This window comes from Pinus tabuliformis, chromosome 5_2, assembly GCF_031772625.1.
Source record: "Pinus tabuliformis cultivar Carrire ecotype Pingquan chromosome 5_2, CPIR1, whole genome shotgun sequence".
In the NCBI taxonomy this organism is placed as follows: domain Eukaryota; kingdom Viridiplantae; phylum Streptophyta; class Pinopsida; order Pinales; family Pinaceae; genus Pinus; species Pinus tabuliformis.
This window is the reverse complement of record NC_142306.1, coordinates 693,288,762-693,305,338: the sequence shown is the minus strand read 5'-3', so window position 1 is coordinate 693,305,338 and position 16,577 is coordinate 693,288,762. Positions and strand designations below refer to the sequence as shown.

At 37.7% G+C, this 16,577-nt stretch overlaps 1 protein-coding gene across 2 annotated transcripts in view; it reads right to left on the bottom strand.

The window, feature by feature from the left end:
• The window catches only part of LOC149161012 (Rab5-interacting family protein), a 206,807-nt gene that overhangs the window by 64,612 nt on the left and 125,618 nt on the right, over positions 1 to 16,577 (bottom strand). The window lies entirely within an intron of this gene.

Below are 16,577 nucleotides of genomic sequence, written 5' to 3'. Positions count from 1 at the left end.
CTTGGCAAAAAAAATAGCAACCTTTAAGCATACACAAACCAAAAATAAGTGACATAACATCTTGTGATTTCAACGGTTGACAAGCACGTTGCAGTTGATAATAATTTGTTGAATTTGGTTAACCAGGTTGTAAAGTGGTAAACTGAGTTTTCTTCATAGTAGACCCGGGTTCAATCACTCCAAAAACCTCGTTGCAGTATTAATGTCGCCAATTTGCGGATCAGGTCAAGTGCAAGTCGTGACTTAATTTACCACTGGCAATCGGTCATAGCTTCGTAACCAAAAGTCACGGGACTGTAAAGCTGATAATGTAAAGGAGTTCGATCCTCTCCCGTCAAAGGAAACGAGGGCTCACCCAGAATTATTATTTTTTTTCAGATATGTATGTTTAAATTTTGATCATGTTTTGATTATATGATTTTTTAAAAGATTACTAGTATTTGACATTCATTTAAATTTTGAAGGCTGAAAATTATGTCATTTCTTTTTGCAAACTCCTATTGTGTATGTTTACATTTAACTAGATGTTAGAATGATTACATTATTCATATATGTTTATTAATAAGAATTTGTGTTCATGTGTTTAGGATCGATTTTGAATTTTCTATTATTTTGTCATATATATATATATATATATATATATATATATATATATATATATTGAAAAATATGTATCGTCGAACCTAATGCCGAACCTCATTCAAACCTGATCGGAAAATTCAAATTCGAATCGAACTTAATCGTTGTCGAACTCGAACTCGAACCGTGTGACATAGGTTAAGATTAATTCAGTCAAACAAAGCTTGCAAACTGTGATGACAAGTTATGAAGATGGAAAATTGTTAACGATGAAAGGGACAGTTATTCCAAGGCATTCTGACTTTGCAGAAGCAGTGATTACAGGAATTTCACCTATAAGATTGTGGCATGTAAGATATGGACATTTAAATTTTGAAAGTCTTTCTCAATTGCAAAAATAAGGGATGGTTAAGGGACTTCCAACTTTCAAAAAGGAAAATGCAAAATGTGAAGCTTGCATTTATGGAAAACAAAGTCGAGAAAGTTCTCCAAAAAGTTCATGGCGTGCAAACAGGCTGTTGCAACTAGTTCACAGTGATGTTTGTGGACCACTACAAACTTCATTAGGTGGTTGCAAATATTTCTTACTATTCGTTGATGATTTCAGTAGAATGACTTGCGTTAATTTCTTGAAGCAAAAGTCAGAAGCATTTGAAAAGTTTAAAAATTTTCGCCAACTTGTTGAAAATGAAGTCAAAGAAAAGATAGGCACTCTCAGGACAGATAATGGGGGAGAATTCACTTCAAATGAATTCAAAACTTATTGCAGCGATAATGGCATAAGAAGACATCTTACAAATGTTTACACTCCACAGCAAAATGGAGTAGTAGAAAGAATGAATCGCACCTTGTTAGGAATGGCGAGATCCATGTTAACTTTCAAAAAGTTAAGTCCAACATATTGGGCAGAAGCAATTCATACAGTTGTCTACTTAAGAAACAGATCTCCAACTGCTTCTTTAGACGGAATCACACCTTATGAAGCTTGGTTTGGTTTCAAACCTCGAGTTAAACATCTTAGAGTTTTTGGATTAGTATGTTATGCCTTAGTTCCAAAAGAAAAAAGAACTAAGCTTGACTCAAGAAGTTTGAAATGCACAATGATTGGGTATTCTGATGAGAAGAAAGGGTACCGTCTTTTGACCAATGGAAAATTTATTGTGAGCAGGGATGTAATTTTTTATGAAACAGAGAGTAAGAGTGTTGAAGAAATAGAAAGTCTTCTTCAAAAGTTAGAAACTAAAGGCATTCAAAGAAAAGGAAATATGCAAAGTCAACCAAATTCACCAAATTGGTATGAACTTGATTTTCCTTCATCTGAAGATGATTCATCCAGTCCATCTACTTCAACAACACCATCTGAATCTTCTAACAGTTCATCCGCATCTCCAAGCAGCAGCGGTTCTTCTGACAGTGATTCTCCACCTCTAGAATCTTGAATTGATCGACGAACATCAGTTTACATTAATCCACTTTACAATGATGGTGACTTTTCAGAATCTCAAACAAGTGAGCATCAACTACCAAAATGGGCAGTTCAACTTTTGAAAGATGTAAGGCCTGATGAGCAAAATAAAACAAGAACAAGGAAGTCACACAGAAGTGAAGGAAATTTTTCCTTGATAGCAAATGATTTTACTGAACCTTCCACATACAACGAAGCAATAAAACATAAAGAATGGCAACAGGCTATGATTGAAGAATATCGAGCAGTAATTGATAACAACACTTGGAAACTTGTTGATTGTCCTCAAAATGTTAAACCCATAGGATGTAAATGGGTTTACAGAGTTAAGTACAATCAAAATGGAGAACTTGAAAAGTATAAAGCAAGACTTGTAGCTAAAGGTTTTGCGCAGCAGGAAGGCATTGATTATGAGGAAACTTTTGCTCCTATAGCTAAATGGAGCACCATCTGATTAACACTTGCATTGGCCGCTCAGAAAGGATGGAAAGTTCATCAAATGGATGTAAAAAGTGCTTTTCTCAACGGAGATTTACAAGAAGAAGTATATATGACACAACCACTAGGTTTTGAAATTGAAGGGCAGGAACATATATTCTGCAAATTGATCAAGGCTTTATATGAGTTAAAACAAGCTCCCCGAGCTTGGTATGCCAAAATGGATGAATACCTTAGGAAAGTTGGTTTTCAACGAAGTGAATCTGATGATACTTTGTATGTGCGACAACAGGGTAAATATCTGGTGATTCTTGTTATGTATGTAGATGATTTGATCATTACTGGAAACGATGATGATCATATTGCACAGGTGAAAAACGGAGTTACATGCAAGTTTTAAGATGACAGATTTGGGATTACTTCACTACTATCTTGGAGTTGAAGTCTTCCAACATCCACATCATATTTTCATTTCTCAAAGGAAGTATGCAGCAGAGGTTCTTCAACGATTTGGAATGCAGGATTACAAGCCCGTTCTTACCCCCGTGGAGCAAAACTTGAAACTTTCAAAATTTGAAGGGGGGGAATGGTGGACAGCGCTACTTATAGACAGTTGATTGGCAGCTTGATTTATTTGACAAACACTCGCCCTGATCTATCTTATGCAGTCAGTATTCTTTCACGTTTTATGCAGGAACCACGAGATAGCCACTGGAATGCAGCCAAAAGAGTTCTTCGATATATCCAAGGAACAAAAGATTTTGGTCTTCTTTACAAAAAGACTAAAAACTTTGTACTTGGTGGTTTTTCAGATGCCGACTTTGCTGGAAGTATTGATGATCGAGCATCAACATCAGGTTATTTAATGAGCATGGGGTTAGCAGCAGTGTCTTGGAGTTGTAAGAAACAAGCTACAGCGGCCACTTCTTCAGCAAAAGCAGAGTACATTTCAGCATAGGAAGCAACATGTGAAATTGTTTGGTTGCGCAGAATTTTGCAGGACTTGGGCATTTCTCAGGCAGAAGCTACGTCATTATTCATTGATAGCCAGTCAGCCATTAAGCTTGCCAAGAACCCAGTTTTTCATTCAAAGACAAAGCATGTGGACATCAAGTATCATCATATCAGATCTCTCATTGCCAAGGATGTCCTCAAGCCAATTTATTGTCCTTCAAAAGATCAGATCTCCGACATTTTCACGAAACCTCTTGGCAGAATAAAATTTACTAAGTTCAGGGATGAACTTGGTATCTGTTGTAATGTATCTTTGGATCATAGGGGGAATGTTAGATGATCCAAAAATAAAGTATTATCATAGGTTATAAAGTTGGAATAAAATAATTATTAATTTAATATTTTAAATTAATAATTATTAATCTAGAATATTTAATTATTAAATGTAGACATTTAGAATTAGAATATTGTTGTAAAAAGATATGACTCTACAAATGTGTCGTATCTTAGGCTCTAATTTAGGAGAATTGTTAGTAAGTTGTTTAAATAGCTTTTATTGTAAATGGACACTTGTTATTTTATAAGTGATCCATAATTAGAGGTAGTTAGGACATTGAGCTTATAAATAGCTCATTGCAAGAGTGTTTTGTTGTTCGGGTGTAAACTCTTGCAAAATTCCAGATGTAATTTATTTTCTTATTAATAAAATTACGTGTTTGAAGACACTTCTGCATTAAGGCCTAAGGAAAGGATCTGCGGGTAGGAAGAGAAGGTTGTAGGCCTCTCCAGACTGACCACAGCTAGAAGAAACCACCCAAAGGTGAGGTAAGGAAGTCATGGGCCTGAAGAGACAAACCACACGCTTGGAGGTGTAAGAAGTTGGATGAAGGTGAAACAATGGACCCACAGCAAAGAAAACTAAGGCTCAAGCATGTGGTGGACACTAGAGGGCTACCACAGCAAGAAAGGGCTTACACAAGGGTGTTGTAGGGTTTGTGGAGGCCTAAGGGACCTCACCATAGGGTTAAGAGAAGTCTGCAGTGCAAGGAAAACCACAGCTAGGATTATTTGTGGTAAAAGGAATACCACAGCAGTAATAATTTGCGACAGTTGAGGACTGATAAAGCTCAACCTCAGCCCAAGTAACTTATACAAAAGTATTGTGTTTTGTCTTGTTTATTCTGGCAATTACAAGGATTGTAAAAAGCCATTGTCCCTGGTACGAAAGCCCTGTGGATTTTCTTGTTAATGGAATTATAAGAAATCAATTTTGGGCAATAAATATTGTGTTCTATGCATTGATCTAATTGCTGGTATATTTCATTGTGCAAAATTTTTGAAGTTAGGCATTTTCAGTGTGTTTGTGTTTTCTAGCTAAAGCATAGACCAGACCTAAGGTAAATGGAATTCTAACATCAAGATTGTTTAGGTTCAAGAGGAAAATGGGTATCGATAATTGAAGAATATGACCTAGACATTAGACCAAAGAAAATCATTAAGGGGAAAAGATTGGCAAAAATGTTGATCGAGACTCCTAGAGTGATGAGAGGACTTTTGAGTTAGGACAAAATGATCAAATTTGTGTTATTTTATATGAACTAGAAAATGATGAGTGGTATTCTAATATCATTTATTATTTGAAAATTTGGTTTGCTCCTCATTTAGTTGATCACAAGAGAAGAGCCTTGAGGTTGAAGGCTGTGAAGTTTTGTTTAACTTAAGATGGACTTGGTTGGAAGAACTCAGATGGAATAATACTTGTATGAATAAAGAAGTCGAGAAGTTGATCTTAGAAATCCACATAGGACATTGCAGAGGACATTTTGCAGCACGAACAACTCCTCACAAAATCTTAAGGGCAGGATATTATTGAACTACAATTTTCACTGATAACCATAAGTATGTTAGGACCTATCAAGCTTGCCAGTTCTTCACTGGAAAGAAACAACTTCCAGCAATGCCCTTGAAGTCGATCATAATTGAGGCACTGTGCCAATAATGGGGCATAGATTTTATCAGGGAATTCAAAGATAACTCCAACAATGGACATCGATGGATTCTAAGCGCTACCAATTACTTCACAAAATGGGTAGAAGCCATACCAACCAAGCAGAAAAATGAAGAGGTTGTAATGAATTTCCTAGAAGATAGGATTATCAGAAGATTTAGAACCCCAGCCAAAATTATAACAAAATATACCAAAGCCTTTCATTCAATTGCTTTGGCCACATTCTATTTCAAATATGGCATTGTGTTAGCTCATTCTTCTAATTGCTACCCTCAAGGAAACAAATTAGTTGAATCCAACAATAAGAATATCATGAATATTATTAAAAAATTGTGGGGAAAAACAAGAAGAATTGGGATAGTAAAATTAAATATGCTTTATGGCAAAATCATACTATTGTTAAAACATCCACTAGAAAGAGCCCTTTCAAATTGGTTTATGGTGTTGAAGCTAGGTTACCCATCCATCTTGAATTGCCATTCCTTCAATGCATACAACAAATTATTAATGAATGGGATGTGGTACAAGCCAAGATAGATCAATTGGTAGAATTGGATGAATCCAAGCAGCTTGTCAATGATCAATTGGTTAAGAATTAAGAGAAGGTTGAAATGATATTTGATCAGAAAGCAAAATCAAGAGACCTTCAGGAGAGAAGCATGGTCTTATTATGGGATAAAAAGAAAGAAAAACTACGTATGCATAAGAAATTTTACAGTTTCTGCCAGGGACCATATAAGATTCAACGAAAAGAAAGAATAAACTCATATCATTTGATGAGCCTTGGAGGAGAACATTTACCTTTTCCAGTAATGGGCAACTTCTAAAGACTTCTTTTCCAGATGAAACTTGATTGTTTCATTTAGATAGTTTAGAGTAGGTAGGATTGTGTGTCTTGCATTTCTAATTTTGCATCATTCCTTGCTTGATTTCATGATGATTTTATTGCATAATTAATTAGTATTTCATGTGTTTTCCATACTTTGGTAAAAATTTTGATTCTCCCCAATCACAGGGTAACAATTGGCACCCTGCCCCTTTTCGGTATGAATAGTTTCTTAAGAATGATACAAGTAACAAGTCTATGAACACCAGGGATTTTTGGGATTATCGTGCACTCTTCGTTCAAGCACATGGATCACGTGTTCTTTGATGAGCACATGTCCTCGAGTTGGAACCAAATGGTACCCACCCATGTGGGTGACCGCTAGGAGAAAAAATTTCTACTATTGTTTTAGCTTGCCAACCAACAGCCCTATCATGATCCACAAATAGCTAGCTTCAGATACCTCTCATCCATGCTCTAGTGAGCGCTTTCCTTCATCTAACCTACTCAGTTAATGAAGGTGGATCATCCCTACATCAACCATTTTTGTATTCAAGTGTTTTCATTTAATGTTTAAGGGCATTCTAGTATGGATCTCAAGTTGAATTGGATGATAGACCACTTTTGGTTGTAAACTTGTTCCCATGCTTCACCTTGGTCGTTATCACTTACCACTAGACCAACGTGACTTTCTTTAAGGCATTTCACTGTTTAAAAGGGGCACAAATAGGAGGCTCTTATTGATGTCGCTTGTGCATGGCAATCCGTACTTAACACCTTCCATCTTCCCCATGTGCCCACATCCTATCTTCAAGTTGATTGTTATCTGTTGCCAGTATTGGTTCCCCATCTTCCTCATTCTTGAGTAGGTGTTTGGAAACGTTGCCCTAAAAAGTTGATGCAGTAGAAAGAAAAGAAAAAGCATGAACCATATGTTAAAATGCAAAAGATTGGCAGGGATAAATGAAGGTGCGTGGACAAAAACTAGCCTAAGCTCTTGCCCTCTCATTATCCCTCACCCAGTTCTTGAATAAATGCATGAGCTATCTAAATAAAAGGAGCTTCAAACATCCCAAACCTAATGAGCAAGGAAACACTTCATCTTTAAGGAGCTGATGATGAATCAATGAAAGCTTGTAACCCAAGATGCGTAAAAAAATAAAAAACTAATAATGAAAAAGGCACACAAGAGGGGTGGTAAAAATAGGCCCAGGAAAGGGTAACTCAGGTCCCATGATTGCTCCGTCTTCACATCATAATGCTCAAGGATGTTGACATTTCGTAAGTGGTACAAGAAAGTGGCATCTTCCATGCAGTAAACCCCAAATCATGTCATTGATCACTTACATCTACCGATTGACGGGTCGGCCTAGAAATTGTTCCTCTGCTTGGGGTTGGAAGAACCTAATAGGGCCTTGTAATAACCTTCCCATATCTATGCAAGGCAACTTGTTTACAAATCATAAGTTAGGAAGACATTTGTAAATGATACTTGTGTGAAGTACTTTGATGCCTTTATCATTGAATATGGCCCACTCTAATACTTTTAATAAGATTTGTGCACCCTATGATGTTGATCTCACTTGATTTTGTGAGTGTGTTGTTAGATCTTTGCTCCTAGGTATAGTTGTCATCCTTTAAGGGATTGCATGATGTTTCTCCAGCACTTCAAAGAGGGCATCCAACTCCACTTGATTACTCCACTGGTCACTTTGACCTAGGATGTTGACTACTTATTGAGGAACGTTGACCTTGGGACGCCACAACACAGTTGACGACACTCTTCTCTCCCTTCAGGACCTTGAATGTTGCTTTCCAAAGCCATGACATTGCTTTGAGAGTTGATGTGCCCTAGAGTTAACGGGGCATCCCCATGCTAGCATTATACCTACTTGATGGACGTTACGTAGTTTTCTAAGGAGATTTGATGATGATGTCAGGGGACCTCTCTAGAGGGGATGGTGCATTGCTCTACATGATGACGGCATGCCCTAGCTCCATGACATCCCATTCATGAGCCTTGGATTGATGATGTGGGTAGGTTTATGGATGATGTCTTGATGATTAGACATGATTTAATGACATATAACCTTTTGAGGGAGATGCACTACTTGGAGACATTCATTGCATTTTTGGTGGAGAGACATATTTGGAGGATGACATCACCATTGGAGACATTTCGACTAACACCTGTGTGCTAATTGAGGCTCATTTTTATGTTCTATCATTGATTTGGTTATCTTTGGGGGTCAATTGTGACCTATCCAACTTGTAGTCATAATAAATATTATTTTAGGGCTTTTTGAACTAAATTAAGAGAAATTCAACTTGGTTGGCCTCATATAAATAGTGGGAGGACGAACTCTCTTAGGATCATTGTCACACAGTTAGAGATCAATTCCCACTACTTGTCTAATCTCTCTTGGTTGCTATTGAGCACTAGCTAAGTACTAGTCTTATCTCTTGTGCCAATCCCATAATAAATAAAAATGAAACCCTAATTTTTTTATATTTAATATTTTATAGGGTAAATTATGGTTAGGTTACAGCAAAAGCATCATTTTTTAACCTTATTTGCCTTGGACCTTATTGTCCTTTGTTTAGACTTTACATACATTTATTTGGAAAAACAAAAATATCATTTTACATCCATTACCTAGGACTGACATCTAGGTTTTCTATTTCTAGTATGTGTTTCCAGACACTGAAATTTGTTCCAATTTATTCTCTTGTTTACTCATTGAATAGCCTTTATTTTTCACTTGTTTATCATAGATTTTGGGTTTTTTCTTATTGTTATAAAATATTTGCATGCTATAAATTGTTGATTAAAACCCTAGTTTATAACATAAAAGTGTATTTTCTTGTTTGCATGTGTTTGGGTACCTATTTGATCCTCTTTAGGTCTAACTAAGCCTTATTGATTTAGCCAGAGAGACCTTTAAACTCGCTCTCTTGAAGTTACACCTTAAAATCATCCAAAATCCTAATATTGCATACTTGTCCTTGGGTGAGTCTTGTAGTAGAACCCTTGGGGGGTATTTAGCCTAAAATCATTTGGGTTACTCAATCCCTAAGATTTTTTGGTGAAACCTCCCTTGTGGGGATTGTTGCTATCAATCTAGATTGCTTAGTGAGGCTTTGATTTATAGTTGGATCAAAGCCCACCCCCACATCCTTTTTTTAAGAAACCCAAGAGGACATTTAGTGTTCTCCTTTTCGTGGAGTCTGGGGGTGGCTTCAAACAATCTGGTTGAAGCTTACACCTTGTTTCACAAAGTCCTACTTGCCTCTTCTTAGCCCATCTCAAAGCTTGCTATAGTCTAGGATTCTAAAAATACAATTCTCTACTTTCAAGTTGGCTCTTCCCTCTCTAATGCCACTCCATTTTTCCAATCCCATGATGGATAGCTTTCTCTAGTTGACTTGCGACAAGGGTTCCCATATGGTTGTCTCTTGTCATCTTTACACATGGGCCTTTAATTCATCGTCGCCTCTGGTTTCATCATCCACCCCCAACGTCCTCCTAGTACTTTTCCCATGCCTCTTATCTGGTTTTCGATGTATTTCATCTATAATGGCAAATCCTCTAGTCCAACCCCTCAACCATTGTTGTAAGAGGTCTCCTATAATGATGGAAATCTCAGTTAATATGGCCTCTTTTAGTTATTAATCGACCTACCCATTAAACTCACTCTCTTGAAGTTACACTTTAAAATCATCCAAAATCCTAATATTGCATACTTGTCCTTGGGTGAGTCTTGCAGTAGAACCCTTGGGGGGTATTTAGCCTAAAATTATTTGGGTTACTCAATCCCTAAGATTTGTTGGTGAAACCTCCCTTGTGGGGATTGTTGCTCTCAATCTAGATTTCTTAGTGAGGCTTTGATTTATAGTTGGATCAAAGCCCACCCCCACATCCTTTTTTTAAGAAACCCAAGAGGACATTTAGTGTTCTCCTTTTCATGGAGTTTGGGAGTGGCTTCAAACAATATGGTTGAAGCTTACACCTTGTTTCACAAAGTCCTATTTGCCTCTTCTTAGCCCATCTCAAAGCTTGCTATAGTCGAGGATTGTAAAAATACAATTCGCTACTTTCAAGTTGGCTCTTCCCTCTCTAATGCCACTCCATTTTTTCAATCCCATGATGGATAGCTTTCTCTAGTCGACTTGCAATAAGGGTTCCAACGTGGTTGTCCCTTGTTGTCTTTGCACATGGGCCTTTAATTCATTGTCACCTTTGGTTTCATCATCTATCCACAACGTCCTCCTTATACTTTTCCAATGCCTCTTATTTAGTTTTCGATGTATTTCATCTATAATGGCAGATCCTCTAATCCAACCCCTCAACCAATGTTGTAAGAAGTCTCCTATAATGATGGAAATCTCAATTAATATGATCTCTTTTAGTTATTAGTCGACCTACCCTTTAAACTCGCTCTCTTGAAGTTACACCTTAAAATCATCCAAAATCCTAATATTGAATACTTGTCCTTGGGTGAGTCTTGCAGTAGAACCCTTAGGGGATATTTAGCGTAAAATCATTTGGATTACTTAATCCCTAAGATTTGTTGGTGAAACCTACCTCGTGGGGATTGTTGCTCTCAATCTAGATTGCTTAATGAGGCTTTGGTTCATAGTTGGATCAAAGCCCACCCCCACACCTTTATTTTAAGAAACCCAAGAGGACATCTAGTGTTCTCCTTTTCGTGGAGTTTGGGAGTGGCTTCAAACAATCTGGTTGAAGCTTACACCTTGTTTCACAAAGTCCTACTTGCCTCTTCTTAGCCCATCTCAAAGCTTGCTATAGTCGAGGATTCTAAAAATACAATTCACTAATTTCAAGTTGGCTCTTCCCTCTCTAATGCCACTCCATTTTTCCAATCCCATGATGGATATCTTTCTCTAGTCGACTTGCAACAAGGGTTCCCACGTGGTTGTCGCATGTCATCTTTGCACATGGGCCTTTAATTCATCGTCACCTCTGGTTTCATCATCTACCCCAGTGTCCTCCTAGTACTTTTCCCATGCCTCTTATCTAGTTCTCGATGTATTTCATCTATAATGATAGATTCTCTAATCCAACCCCTCAACCATTATTGTAAGAGGTCTCCTATAATGATGGAAATCTCAGTTAATATGGCCTCTTTTAGTTATTAATCAACCTACCCTTCGACACATCTCCAATTTTGGTTCACATTTCCTCCTGGCTAACACCTAGCTCCCTTCACCCCTATCTCTCCTGTTTGCTCTATCTCCCCCTGGGTTATTAGCCTTGGCATAATGGCGTACAGATGCAATTCATCACACACAACTTTCTAGGATCATCGGCTGGGATATTTCAACCTACACAACACCAAGCAATAAGCAACTCTAGCTTTGAATTTTGAGGTTGGAGTCCTAGGTGGAACTCCTATTTAGGACAGGCACTACATCCAAAGGATGAATGATGAAATTGATGCCCTTCAAATCCTGATTTATGAACTATGGACCATGTGAACTAGTGAACAACAAGGGTTATCCTCTACAGTGCTCATATTTTCAAATATATGTATCCACCTACAATAGTTTAATCAATACTCTCTCAGAGCCAAAAAAATTGGATATATTTTCAATTTTTTGTACTTTTATTGTGTCCTCTCAAAAAAAAATTTACTCATACAAATCCTCTAGTTTTAGTCAAAAAAGAAATATTGTTGGACTCTATAAGGAGATCCACTTGAAGCAGGCCTTACAACTTTTGTTTATCAACCAACCAATGATTCATGCTCCCCTTGATATCTACAAATCTCTTTTGCAGGGTTGCATTAATACAAAAAACTTTGTTGGAGGTAAAGAGGGTCCATGCCCATATGATCTAAATTGGATTTCAACCAAGGATAAAATGCCTAAAATGGATTAAAACTCATGGAATGCCATGATCTTAGGATATAGTCAATGTGGGATTATCGTGAAGCTCTTGCAAATTAAAGAGGAGTTCCAAATTCTGCCTAAGGCAAGCATTGGGATACTATGTCATATCTACCTCTGTGGGTTTGAGGTTTGAGTGAGGGAGAATCAATTCATCACACACAACTTTCCAGAACCATCGGCGATGAGATTTCGACCTACACAGCACTGAGCAATACACAACTCTAGCTACAAATTTTGAGGTTGGAGTCTTAGGTGGAATGCCTATTTAGAATAGGCACTCCATCGAAAGAATGAATGATGAAATTGATGCGCTTCAATCCCTGATTGATGAACTAGTGAACAACAAGAACAATCCTCTCTAGTTCTCTCATTTTCGAATATATGTATCCACTTACAATAGTTATGATCAATACTCTCTCTAAGCCATAAATTTTGGATTGGCTCATTGTTGAGTTGTGTAGCTCGAAAGGTACTTCTAGTCTTGTGTCTTGACTAGAAGGACATTGATTTGCCTCTTTAGGAGCTTGCATGTGACATGCAAAGTGTGCAAGTGAGTTGCATATATGCAAATGTGTTACTTGACGAGCTAATTTTAGTCGTCAATCTTAGCTTAGAAAAGTTATAGATTGAGCCTAAGTGTTGAGGCTAAGACACAACAGCACCACAAGATTGAGAGAGGCGTCTCAGTGAGCGTGTGTTGGGTTCGAGAGAGTGCAGTGAAGCTAGTGATCAGTTTGTATTTTCTCAGTTGGGCCATTATCCCAAGACGAGAACCCAAGTAGGTTTCGTGATTATTTTATTAATAAAGAATTGTTGATTGGGCAAAAAAATTGTTCGTGTAAGTGATTCAAATCGAGTATTTTTTTTTTTCGCTTTTGCTATATTTTTTGTTAGGAATTTGGATGTGTATTTGTTCCATTATTAATTGTTGGGAACCAAATACCGAGTGCTAGGTTTGGGTAAATTCTAACATGGTATCAGAGATTCGACTCTAAATCGATCTCGGAATTACAGGTGTTAGGTTCGTGTTGGATTCCCAGAGACACGTTAGCTAGGATCATACGAACCAGAATTTTTATTAAGGCGACCTTTTTTTTAAGGGTCGAGAGGAATTTTTCTTGTCATGAACGGAACATTATAAAAATAAATAAAAATAAAAAGTCGAAGAAAAAAAACAAAAAGAGAAATAAAGGGGCCCATTTTTTTGAAAAAAAATAATAATAAGATAAAAAAAATAGTTTGGTGGTAGACCAATCGGGCCAGCCAACCACTGGCCAAGCCACGGGCAGTCGGCATCTAGTCGACCGACCAACATACCTACAGTAGTAGTTGCATGCACCATCACTAGACACGCAAAGATTGGGCTATGGATTGGAACGCGCAAAGATCGAGGCGTAGTAGGGCAGCAAGTACAAGGGGATAGAGCTTGTTCAAGGTGGCAAGGAGGCAGATAAACGATATACAGATCAAGTAGGAGCAGTAAAGATTAACCACAATAGGCCGACAAAGGAATACTATCCAGGCAGTTTGGTCGCACAACAACAAACCAGAGTGGCATGGAGAGCAAGCTCATGGCAGAGGAGGGTCGAGCCCATGGTGACAAATTCAGTGTCGAGCACAGGGTCGAATCACCGTGAACAAGTGGAGAGGGCCACAGGCCCGTGAAAGTGGTGTTGGTTGAACAGTCAAGTGGCCAAAGCCTGTAACGTGAACAAGTGTAGTAACAAGGTCAAGTTCCGCGATTGTGGAAGCTGAAGCATAAAAACTATGGCTGAAGCAAGAAAATTGATAAATTGGAGACTTGAATGTAAAAATACACAGAGGTATTTAATAATAATAATTTATTAATATAAAAAAAATGTACAAGTGATAAATGCTACAATGAGGACCCGCATTTATATACCTAAGCAGGTGTCTTTTCATGAATGGGCATGTCTTTTAGACATGCCTTTTCATGAATGGGCATGTCTTTTAGACATGCCTTTTCACTTAACTTAATGACTATTTAACCTAATTAATATTTAATTATTTAATATTTATATTTATTTTATTTAATTACTTGTTATGAATTATATTCATAACATAGCCCCTTCCTTCAGAAGCTTTGTCCTCAAAGCAATATCGTTGGCAATTGTCTTTGCGGTTGTCGTCTTGGCATATGGAAGGCGGAAAGTCTCTATCAGTGGTGGCTCAGCGTCTATAATTTGCTAATAACTCTATTTTGAGTCCAAGATTGTCTTCTTTTTTCCCCCTTTTTTTCTTTAAATAAGTTTTTTTTTAAATATATATATATATATATATTATAAAGTTATAATTCATATATATATAATATGTAATTATATAATTTATGCATCGATTTTATAATTTATTTTTTTTAAATATATATAGTCTTATTAAATTTAATATATTAAAATTATATGTATAACTTTAATATATATAAAACTTGTAATTGAAACCATATTGTGGAAGGCTATGACGTTTGGCAGGTAATAAGGCAGCGAGGAGTGGTGGAAACGCCAAGTATAGAGGGGGAAGACGGAGGGAAGCATAGGAAAGGGTGTCGGCTAAGAATTTTGTGCTTGACAGCGTGGTCTGAGGACAGCAACGAACAGTTAGACAGGTAGCGACAAGGGACAAGGAGTGTTGATGTGGACGACGTGGTTCAAATTTCGAATCGAGAGAAATGGTGCAGTGGCAGGGATGTGTGTTTGGTAGAGGAACTGAACAGTGCATGGGCAGAGGAGATAGACCGCAGAACGACATAGCGTGTAGGCAAATTGGCTAACGAGGATAGGCAGTGTCAAGGTCGCAGGAGGATGGGTTACGTTGTGGTGGTAACGGACAGCAGACCGACAACTGCGAATCGATCTGACGCAATGTCGCCACCATAAAGCCCATGTGAAAATGTCTCAGTATGTCATAAGATAAAGCGTCTATTACTCCAACATGACTTGAAATTACGTGCTCAGCGTACCCATCTCCGTTTTGTTGGGACGCGTAGAGTAAGTTAACTAAACCCACCTCAAAGTCTACATCCTTAATATCAATGCATACTCTGTCAATGACATCAAGTACTCGCTCGTCCCAGACACGCACCAAGGAGGGGTTTTTAACATAGATGTGGTCCGCTTTAGCCAAGATGCGCACAAAGAGTTTAACCCATTCCTTCGCATTATCAGGTGAGATAGGGCAACCTTCTACGAGCTCCACCATCAATAAAGAGCCCTGTATCGAACTTATGAGCTCGATTTCGCCTTCAAGGACTAATTTCAATTGACAAAGATTATCCAGCAAGTCTGAATCTTCAAGTGTGTCATTTAGCTCTCGAGTTAATAAGGAAGTGATTGCGCTCCTGAGATCCTCGATTGTTGAGATATAGCCGAAGGTTGGCCAGCGTTTGTATTTGTTAAGCCATGCGGACATTTGTGATCTGAGATGGAGATTGGACATCAACAGCTCGTCCGGGCCTTCGAGAGGAAAGGTGTTGGTATTCATTCTGCAAGTGCGGACAGCCTGAAGATCACATGTTTCCTGCAACGAGAGGGCGATGACAGGTTCTCTCACGAATGTGTCACTGATGGGGCAAAAAAAGCGCCTAGGCACTCTTTCCTCGTGTTGCCGAGGAGGCCGAGGCATTTCTCTCTCTTCGTTTTGATGATGGTGACGTCTTGAGTGTTGATGATGGTGACGTCTTGGGTGTGTATTTGTATTTGATGATGGTGATAACCAAGAGTTCCCATCGATATCTAAGTAATCACTTTGATTGTCAATAATAGTTGCTTGTGATTTTTCATTGATGTCGTAAGATAGAAGTTTATTCTTCAAAACATTCGCTTCTTCTAATTTTGATATCTGTTCATCTTCTTGTTTCCCAAGATTGTCCTCATCCACATCAACTTCATCAAGATCATTTTCATTGCCATTAAGATCAACATTTTGATCGAATTTCTCTTCTTTTTCTTCTTCCACATTTTCCTCTCGACATGCTTTAACTTCTGCAATTGATTTTTTCAAACGTTGAATTGCTTCTTGAATTTCACTAAAATGTTCAACGCATTCCGAACATGAATGTAACGACACATTGTGCGACGAACAACGTTCAAAGACTCGCATGATTATATCGTGTCCCATGGCTCTGATACCACTGAAGCATAAAAACTATGGCTGAAGCAAGAACACTGATAAATTGGAGACTTGAATGTAAAAATACACGAGGTATTTAATAATAATAATTTAGTAATATATATAAAATGTATAAGTGATGAATGTTACAATGAGGACCCGCATTTATATACCTAAGCAGGTGTCCTTTCGTGAATGGGCATGTCTTTTAGATATGCCTTTTCACTTAACTTAATGACTATTTAACCTAATTAATATTTAATTATTTAATA